A 9,928-nucleotide genomic window follows, 5' to 3' on the forward strand; every position below is an offset into this window, starting at 1 on the left:
CCTGTCAGCCTCACCTCTGTGCCTGGGAAGATCATGGAACAGATCCTCCTAGAAGCTATGCTAAGGCACATGGAGGCCAGGGAGGTAATTCGAGATAGCCAGCATGGCTTCACCAAGGGCAAGTCCTGCCTGACGAACCTAGTGGCTTTCTATGATGGTGTGACAGCATCAGTGGACAAGGGAAAACCAACAGACATCATCTATCTGGACTTCTGCAAAGCCTTTGACACGGTCCCCCACAAAATCCTTCTCTCTAAATTGGAGAGCTATGGATTTGATGGGTGGACTCTTTGGTGGATAAGGAACTGGCTGGATGGTTGCATCCAGATGGTAGTGGTCAATGGCTCGATGTCCGGATGGAGACTGGTGATGAGTGATGTCCCTCAGGGGTCTGTACTGGGACCGATGCTGCTTAATGTTTTCATCATGACTTAGACAGCGAGATCGAGTGCACCCTCAGGAAGTTTGCAGACGACACCAAACTGAGTGGTGTGGTTGACACACCGGAAGGACGGGAAAGAAGTGTAACTGATTGCGTGAACATAGCCTCAACAAGAGGAGGAGCAAATGGTGCATAGAGCGCCATGCCGATCATGGGGAGATGGCCATGCAGAATGGTCCGGAGTTCCTGTGTCCACAGCAAGGAGAGAGAGGACCACCTCATACCTTCAGTACGCTGCTTTTCTGAGGGGACTAGGTGAGGTTGGGGGGGGTGGACAAATGCAAAGACAAGTGGCACAAAGACCATCATGCTGGAATCCACACAGACTCACTTCCATTGTGCAGAAGACTCATGGAAATACCTCAATTTGCTGTTAGCCCAGACATCTGCAGATGCAGAACTGAAACTCTGGGACCTCAGTGCAAAGTATCATCATGGCTGTGGTACTAGCAGGGACCGACCCTGCCTGCTGCTCTGACGGGGTTTTGTGTCTACTGCTGACACTATGTAGGGAGCTCAGCTACTCCAAGACAGAGAGTATTTGAGCAAAACTTGGTGGGAGCACACCTCTGGGTTCTACTAGCCTTCACTGTTTCGTCACTGTGGTGAATACACATGTTGCTGTCCCTTCTCTTCCTTTTTTCCCTTAGGTTGCCATGCGCTCAGGGAAAGTCACACTGACTGGTCCTAAGCAAGTCTTCCCTGCACGTGGTCCTCACATCCATGGGTTTGTGGTCTACTCCATCACAGGTGGTCACCCAAATATCACCTAGTGTCAGAAGGAGAGTTGTGTGAGTTTCATCACTGTCAAACTTTGTTGCTGAAAGGAGAGGGACTGTGTTGGATCATAAGAAAAAGCTGAGTAAATCAAGGCCCTACAAGCCAGAAAGGGTAAACCCTGGCAATGCATGCTAGAAAGGGTAAACCCTGGCAATGCACGCAGAGAGGCTGTAGCTCTTGAGTTGGGTAGAAGAAGGGAGCCTCCAAGGAGGAAACCACAAGCAGGATTCTCCTTGTGTTGTTCAGCAGTTACTGCAAACAAGTGAGCTCTGCTTTTATGCACTATGACAGCACCTACAGTAAAGAGGTCCTGAGCTGCCAAAAGCAGGAGCTGGACTGGGTGTCAGTTGAAAGAAAAGAACATTCCTTCTAAAGGCAGGGTTTGAGTCCAATGGCTCATCACACATCACAGTTGAAATCCAGGGTCTCACATGCTCAGTCCTGGCAAGGCATTAGGTCTCAAGCAAAACTTTTTATCTCTCTGTAGAAGTCCTGCTATAGGCAGAATAGCAAGCATCAAACATTAAAAATAAGAGGTAATTCACATACAAGAGAAGACAGGCAATGAAGAGACCTAGAGACTTTATGCTAATGCCTCAACTGTCCTAACTATGGGGAAACTGTGATGCAGGCAAAGCATTTATGCATAATCATCAGTTTCCAGTTTGGCCTGTTGAACCAGTTAGCTTCAGATGAAAGAAAGGGGTGCTGCTTCAGTTTTTAGCAACTTGTAGTGAGGCTTTAGCAACAGTTACTGTGAAATATTCTGAAGCTTAGCCTTTCAAATCAATAGGTTTCCTTTATATTAGAAAGACAAGTCTAAATGCATGACTTGCTGCATTACAGTTGAAAGCAAGCCATTTCCAGGCATTGCGAAGCATATGTTACAATCATCTAGAATGTAGAAATATTGAAATACTTATAGATCAAGCCAGTGTTTCTCTTCCTCCTCAGATAGTTCATGATGACTCAGAAACAAGGAAAGGCCCACCCTTTAAATGAACCCACAGCCACATATAAGAATATAAAACTTATGGAATTTCTTAAGGACTTGGGAAGGAGAGCATAAAGATCAGCAAGTATAGCCCATCAGAGGCTTGGTGCCAGAAATAAAAGGATGCTAGCTGTGAATACTTGTCTCCCTGCACATCTCTTTGGTGTGCATCTTGGCTCCTCAGCGGCTCCAGGTATAGTTAGTCTGCCAGCAAATTCAATAGCTGTGCCTCTGCCATGGAGCCAGCACGTTGTAGAGAACAACAAAGAAAGCTACTTCTGGTCTCTGGCAGGCTGCTATCATTATCCTAGTAAACTTTCCCATGGTAGGAGAACACTTAGCTTTGCCTTAAATGAACAGATCCATAACTTGAAAAAGGTAATTTGATAAGTCACTGTGGGAAGAAAACCATCCAAAAAAGGGACTTAGAGAGGAACAAGAAAGATTTTAATGAGGTGAAGAGTGAAAAAAAATAATAAATATGATTAAAAAATCCTATTTTTCTCTTAAATATCACCTAGACTTTCTTAGAAATTCTAGAAAAATGTAAATAATTAAGTGACTAAATCAGTCAGAAACTGTTGGAGAGAATATTTCTGCAAATTCTATAACATCAATCCATGAAATATGTTTCTAATGTGTTGTGGGAATCAAAAAAAACCTGTGCAATGTTGGGAAGTCTTGCATTGCAGCATTTCAGTGAGGCTGGACATCTTGGAATACTGCATTTAGTTATTAACATCTTATTACTCTGAACACATGTTAAAGTCATTAAAAAATGTATGTATGGCTTAGCTAAGCGATGACTAGCATCAGCACTGTAAGGACACCCCACACTGTCAGTTTAATAATGACTGCTACTTTGTTTTTCATCGTGTTCTTTAGTCTTCCTGCCATATGAACAGCAAGAATGGCAAAAATGCATAAGCAAAAGGCATGAAATAAGGTCTCTTGTTTCAGTAAATTCTACACTGATTTTAGGCCATTACTGCCAAAGTTAGGCCAAGCTTCTTCCAATTGCTTTTAATCTCCTTCTCAATGACTGTGATTTGGTTAGGCACTTTAGTGTTTGGAATCCCATTAATGCCGAGTTTGTCAAAGACACATGCCTTTCCTGTGTCACTGAGGTAGACTTTGCACTAAACAAGGCAACTTATATGTCCCCAGGGCTATTCAGCACTATCTGCAACTGCTCCATCTGGTTCCAGGGATCATCTCTTGTAAAGTCTCTTTACAAATCGCAGTCACCTCTGCCCTTAAATCCATTTTAAATTTAATAGTAGTACTGCCGGATTTGAGATTAACAAACCCAACCTGCTCATCATTGTTGGCTTTGAAAACAGATCCTAGGTTACGTGAAACACTTACCCTTGATTAGGTGATTTCTCTAATTCTTTCTTTTTGACAATCCTTCTGACTTTTCCTTTACACATCCTGGATACATTTCTGTTGTCTAAGCCTCTCTCCTCTCTGCTGGTTCTGCTTTGTCCCTAACAGCCATAATTCTGCCACAGAAAATCCACTCTTATAAAAAGCATTTTTATGGGCTTCCTTGTTTCTCTAGTGATTTTACCTCTGCTTGTTCTTGACCACTACCCCCCCTACTTTTTCATTGGATATCTTGAATTTTGCCTGAGTTGGACAGTGATGCTTCTCCATCACTCATTTAAGAGGAAATTAAATTATTAGCTGAAAGATGTTTCTTAAAATTCCAATTAGTAAACACTCCTTATGTGTTCCTCAGTGTCAGAATTGCACTTTTTGTTTACATGTCAACTTTACAAAGTTTTTATCTTCTCCCGATCACTACTTTGTGGCAAAAGACTTGCCTGTTTGGGCATATTCTACATTTTAGGTTGCTTACATTTTTTTAAAGAGCAACATCGCCTTTACTTTTTATAAAAGAGATTATCTAGCAGTATTATCACATTCCTCTCTGCATACATTTTGAGATGCTTTCTGCTTCACAGATTTGTGTGAAATTTCATTTTTCCAATATTTAGTGTTGTACTCTTCCCTCCCACATGACTAAATAAGTGGGCTAAGAGAAATCTTTTAAAAGGCTAGATTGCAGCTGATTGTCTTTCTTATTTAGTCTTTAAAATGAGTCTATTTCCAAAAATGACCAAAAAAAAGGTAAATGTTTTTAATGACGAACAATTTTTTTTCCGTAATAGGTCACCATAGTATGTTTATGCTTTTGGTTTAATTTCAGAGATTTTCCCTAAAATTTTCTTATCCCTACCTTCTTTCTTGTTATAAATGTAAATAAAAGGCAGGATGCATCCTCACAGCAGCTAATCATTATGTCACAAAAAGATTGATTTGATATTATATTAGGTGTCCCCTTAAAATGTTTCAGAAGTATGACTTTGTCTATGGCACTGCACTCTGTGTGTATAGATTCATTCCACTGCAAACTTGAACTGTTTACCAAAATATATTTCAGGAAGTATTTCAAGAATGCAGTCAGAGGTTTAGCTAAGGTGAAAGCTTATTACTAAAGACATTTATCTTCTCTTCAACCACTTATCCCTATGGATGGATGAGTTTGTATTCTTTTATTCTACTGTACGTTTAATTGTGGTTGGCAAAATAATCTGTGGAACTACCAAACTCGTATATGCTTGAAAAATCATAGGCTTCTCTAAAGAGAAAAAAAAAAGTGGGTTTGTTTTGTTTCATTTTAATTTACATTGTCATTTCCCACTAGTCAGGACTTATATTTTTGAGCTTTTCTCTGTAAATAGACAAGTTATAATTTTACAAGAGTGACAGTAACAGAGGGGGAGAGGTTGGAAGAGAAGGATGTGAAATTCTGATGAAGTTAAGAATTTAAAGGATTAGGTTGCATGAAAAACACCAAGTAACACCACTTTGTGACAAGATTATAAGATTTGTCAATGACAGTGGTGATGAGAGTGACAGTGAGACCCATCTGTTGACAAGACTTGACATTCTGGAAGGCATGTTGCCTCTGAGGAACCCAAATCCTTGGTGTTACTGAAATGTTACCAAGGCTCCTCCAACCCTCTGAACACTACCCCATGCTTATGTTCCATGTGGGTGTTAATAACACTACTGGGAATGAGTTTACACAGATTAAAAGCTACTGTAAGGCTCTGGGAATGGAGAGGTGAAGGGGTCAGAAGCTCAGGTGGCTTTTTTGTCAACTCTGTTGATCAAAGGTCAAGGCTTAGGGACAGATGTGACATGGAGATAAATATGTGAGTGAGCAGATGGTGCTGCCAGCAGAACGTCAGCTGCCTTGACCATGGAATAATGTTCCATAAACCCTATGGCACAAGGAAAAACTGCACCTCTCTCACACAAATCTACTGATTTATTGAGACAGGTTCACAAAAACCACCAGATCAGTATGGACTATTCTGGCTTTAACAAAAGTCTAAATATAGGCGAGAAAAGAAGTACTTACCATAAGGTCAGAGAAGAGACAAAAAGGAGAGTGGTGGGTTGGTCCACAAAACATATTAGATAATGTAAGGATTAAGTAGGAGGAACTGGAGGCTTTATTACATGGCCAACATTTTTCTGTAAATGACATTTCATTGATTAAAAACTTGTTGGATGATTCACATGTGTCACAGCAATAATATTGAAGATACTGCTTATTCAGAAAGGGTAAGCAGGAGACTAATGAAGAAGGCAAGAAAATATTCTTAAATGTGAAAGGTGCTTGCATCTGTTCTGAGATCGAGATTACAGAAAAGCATACATTCCTGTAAGTGTTCAGAGGCCTCTTTATACTGCTTGCATTTAAAGGAGAAAGAAGATAGACACTGTTATATTGATGGTTCTGGAGATGAAAATCAGAATAATCCAAGCATATGACTTAGCAATAATATCACAATCACTTGGTAGTCACTGGTCACCACTCAAATATAACCTACAGGAAGAATACAGCAAGACATGGAGGTAGGAACTCACCTGACTAAGGTACATGCGTATCTGTGCTGGTTACTCTTTAGTCAACAGAGGCACTTAAAAGGTGCTGAGATTGGAGTAACTGTGCATTAAAAAAGTCTAGTTTTTTACATTGTCAAACAGAACTTTCAATGAAAATCTAAGATACAGTTGTCTGTAGAGAAGATACTTAAAGTAGAATGATCTGAAAATCGTCCAGGCAGTCCAACAAGATTTTGGAACATGGTGGTGTTACCACCTGATAGACTCAGGTGGCAAAAATCTTGCAGGGGAGGATGTTATAAAGAAGCTGGAGTCTGTTAGAGAAACAATATCAAGCTGTGCTTGCAACTTGACTAACTTGGAAGGTATTTATGTCATATACTAGAAAGCATGCTGCCTGTGGGCAAGTCAGTAAAGATAGACGTGGGAACACAAATAAATAAGCAAAAGTACAAAGGAAGTTCATCTAGCAAAGAATGGAAAAAAACCAACAAGGCCCAACCTGTGAAAACGTAGAAGATAATATAAGCAACAAAATAATGGCCAACATGAATTTATGAAGACCAAACTGTAACATCATCATGTTTTCTTCTTATAATACAGTAACAAGCCTTCCAGACAGAAAAGCATTTCTGCATATCTTGATTTTAGCAGAGCTTTTGGCTTTGTCTTCTATTCTTCGGATCAAATTCAAAAAATGTTATTCAGATGAAAGTATTACAGTATATGCAAACTTTGTTTAAAAAGTTTAAAGAGTAATTACTAATGATACATGTCAATTTTGAAGGAATGTATCCACTAATGCATGAGAGGGATTCTTGCTCTGTCCAGGATTTTGTACGGTTTTCATCAACATTTTTGAGGATGAAATTGGGACTTCTTATTAAATTTGCAGACTTAATAAAGGAAATACATCTTAAAGAAAGATTAAAATATCAAGTAATCTCAAATTAATGGTATGGTCTATTTGAAAATGTTAGCTATAATAGGGATAAGCAAAAAGCACTTTTCCAGAGCTAGAATAATCTGCTGGACGGTACAGGCTGGGGAACAATTAGCTAAGTAGCCACCTAATAGACAAGAATTCATGGGTTGAAGAAAAGTTGTCCATAAGCCAACAATATTTTATTGTTGCAAAAGAAAATAAGGCAAACTATACTGAATTATTTAGGCAGGAATGTGACATTCAACATTAAAATAATTTTTCCTTCTTGGCTCTACTATGCTTTTTGTGGGAGTATTACTCTGAGAATGAACCTCACTTTAAGAAAGACTGTGGAAAAATTACAGAGCAAAGAGAATGATCAGAGTTCAGAAAGCATGGTCTATGGTAAAAGAGTAAAGGACTCCTGGACTATGGTAATTTAGAGAATAGAAAGAGCAAAGAATTGTTATTTACTTCCAGCTATGTAGAAATGTGGTGCAGTGAGAAGCAGGATGATGAATATCTAATGGACTCAAATTTAAGTATTTGGAAAATATTTTCTATTAGTGGGGACAATGAAGAACTGGAGAACCTTTCCTGAAGAGATTTTATATGGTTTCCATGGCTTAAGAGCCGTTGAAATAAACCTCTGTCCTGAGCACAATTCATTTTGCTTCCAGGCACGTGGGTGTTTAAAAGTCTCAGCCAGCTTTCATATGTGAGGACCAGGCTCCTACTTCATCCTGAAGGAGACAGCCTTGTCTTCATGGGAGCTAGATATCTGGGTAGGTGCAGCACAAGCAGAGTGGACAGTGAGAAAATCCCCAAGAAGTGCCACCAGGTACCCTAAGCTCAAGGGTCCATACTGCCACTGGTTATTCTGGTAGAAGAATGAGATTCCAAAGAAAGCTCTCTTTCCTCCTAGCTAGTTGCTGAAGCAGTCATGGCAGAATTCATGTCAAGGAATAGGGATGTGAGCAGTGTCCCATCTTATGTACAATGCCCTGTAATGCCACCATGCACAAAACTTTTAAGAAATAATGATTCCTAGATTTTTTCAGAGGTTTATTAGATTTTTAAAGAGTTTTACTTATTTGTGACAGCCTTTGAAAGTTATGAAGTTGCTTTGTTTAATTTCCTTTTAATTGTTTAAAGTTCATGGAGAATTGTCATCATGGGTTTTTTTGTATTTGGAAAAAATGTGTCTTACTAACACATCATAAAATGCTTAAAACACTAAATGTCTTTAAAACATTAAATGAATGAGGAAAATGTACATAAGAAAAAGGGATAAGATATCAGAAGTTTCAACAAAAGGAAATTAAAATTTCACATCTTTCTATGTTGTTATAGCCTACAAAATGATGGATTCTTCTAATATAGAAGCAATTCTTTCTCACTGGAAGTTTTGTTAAGACATTGCATGACATGTACAGTAATTACAGAATTATTAGCAGATGCAATATTTCATGAGATTAAATCAATTTCTGTGAAAACTACTGCTGTAGATTTACCATTTTATTTTGACTTAGTAGGCCTATGCGCACTGTATGTTACAATACAGGACTAGGATGATTATTAGAAAGATCATGGAGAATGTGAGTGGTATCTCAACAAGTCTGAATAGCCATACTGGCAGCTTATGTCAGCTTCATCAGTAAGGGTAATAGATGTCCAGAAAACACTGGAGGAAGAATACGGAAATGAGGCAAGGCTTGGTTTGAGCAAACAGCCAGAATAACTAGCTTGGGCATAAATTAGTGTGCAGGCATCATTTCACTTGCCAGTCTGTTACTGTTCCTCTAACATTCATGCAGCGGTCAGTGTACGTGGACATTCCAAAAAGCTCCTGGCAAGATGAAAATTACAGAAAAACCTTTCTGCTTTATTATTGTTTTAATCTTCTCTATCTTTGCTTTACTGTTACTGCAGTTACTTTCATTCTGCATTCAGTTTTAGTTTTCATTGTGAGGCAGCAAAGTTATCCATTGCACACCTTTTGTGTCATTTTAATGCATGCACTTGCTGTGTCCTATCCATGACACGTGGTTCTTCATTCAGTTATTGTGCTGCATGCTTAAAACTTCTGGAAAAAATATTTTCCCCTCTCACTGTTAAAACTTAGTGTCTTTGAAGAGCATTCCTAGAACTGTTCTGGTTCCAGGCTGAAGCCTGTGTGTCACCGTTATCTATTATAAATCCTTCAGAATATTGGAGTTCAAGGAAGGTTTCACTGTGAATTATGTATTTAAATGGCTCCTGCGTCCTTAGGAAATCAGGTGGGTAAGCTCAGCATACGCGTAGTCAAGCCTCAGCAAATGCTTCTGAAACAGTTTTAGGGGAAAGGGGCATAGGGTGAGATGCCACAGAGCAGGGCAGATGCTTCAGCCAGGCACACCAGCAGCTGGTGTTCCAGGGCAGTGGAGCACCATTTCTCAGTTCAGTACACAAGCAAATCACCGCGTCAACTTCACTTAGAAGAGAGAGTGGACACAGCTTAACACCCTGCCTGAAAGGACCTTTCTCCGTTCTTCTTCTCATTGTATATGCTTGTACATCTTTTCTGCAACATTTCAGTGCATCCCTCAAGGAACGGGGAAGCTATTCTCATTGGTTCCCAAATGACCTGATAGAGAAATGGTGGGATGGAAAGTACAATTTGTCAAATTTGGAATGATAGCAATCATTTAATGGAAAAGGGTGATAATTTTATATTGAGTTTAACTTGGGCAGGACTGGACCATAACGTAAGAAAATTTCTGAAAATTGTCATTTTTAAGATGAATACCAAATACCTTGGAACTGTCACTGGAAAAAAATATAACTCAAATACATTTCTGAACTGGAGCAAGATAACTGC

This window comes from Egretta garzetta, unplaced genomic scaffold (genome assembly GCF_000687185.1).
Source record: "Egretta garzetta isolate BGI_Z169 unplaced genomic scaffold, ASM68718v1 scaffold545, whole genome shotgun sequence".
Lineage (NCBI taxonomy): Eukaryota > Metazoa > Chordata > Aves > Pelecaniformes > Ardeidae > Egretta > Egretta garzetta.